This window comes from Gallinula chloropus, assembly GCF_964237585.1.
Source record: "Gallinula chloropus genome assembly, chromosome: 2".
Classification (NCBI taxonomy): domain Eukaryota; kingdom Metazoa; phylum Chordata; class Aves; order Gruiformes; family Rallidae; genus Gallinula; species Gallinula chloropus.
The window spans coordinates 106,293,985-106,295,023 of NC_140086.1; positions in this window are offsets into that span (position 1 = coordinate 106,293,985).

Genomic DNA, 1,039 nt, shown 5'->3' on the forward strand with positions numbered 1-1,039 from the left:
CCGGGCTCCCCATACACGGAGCGCTGCGCACCGCTAGCGCGGCCGCGGCAGGCGGCCAGGCTGACTTTGTAGCTAGAGGGCGGGGCGAGGGCCGCCCCCCCTCTTCCTCGCGGGCGGGCGGCCGCCTCTCCTCGCCGTGTGAGGCGCGGTCGTCGTCTTTCGTTTTCCCGCCGGGCGGCAGCCGCGGGCCGCCTCTCTCCTTTCAGGGCGGGCGCTGGGGCTGCGGCCGCTGCCTCCCTCCCGCCGAGGCTGGTCGGGGGTCGGCGGGCAGGGCCCGGGGGCTGCCGGCGGATGAGCGCGGCCCGGCGGAGGCTGCGGATGACCCGGGCGAAGGAACTGGTGGTGTACTGCCTGCTCCTGGGGCTGTCCTTCCCCCTTCTGCTGCTGCTGCCGCTCCTCTGAAATGCGCCGGGCGACGGCCCGTCCCCGCCGCGGGGGGACGGGCGGGAGGAGCCGGCGGGAGCCCCGCTCCGCCGGCCGGCGTGTGGCTGGCGGCAGCAGCCCGAGGGACTGACGTCCCGGCGAGGGACGATGAGGAGCTCGGACGGGCTTTGCAGCGGTGCCACCCAGCCTGCGCGGGCGGGCGAGCTGCCTCTACTCACGGGGGGGCCCGGCCGCAGCCCCGGCCGCTCTCTGTCCCTGCGGGTGTGATGCCGTCGCGTTCGCCGCCCCCCCGCCCCGGCTGACGGGGACGCCAGGCAGAGCCGCGGCGTCGCAGCTCCCCTTCTGCCTTTCCCAGTTGGGCTCCGGCGCCCCACGGCCGGCGGCGCCTTCGCCCCTGAAGCGGCCCAGATGCGCCGGCGGCCGCTGCCAGCGTAGCCCCTCTCAGCGCGGGGCCGGCGGGCCGCGCATCGCCGCCCTCCCTGCCCTGCCCCGGGGCCGCCGCGGGCTCCCCACCTCCGCGCCCGCCAGACGGCGGCCGTAGCCCGGGGCAGCTACCGACCGCGGCGCTCGCGTTGCTGTAAATCCGCCGCTCTGCGGGGCGGAGTGTGTCCCCGCCGGCTTGCCGTGCGGGGAGGCGGGCCGGGGGCCGGCTGAG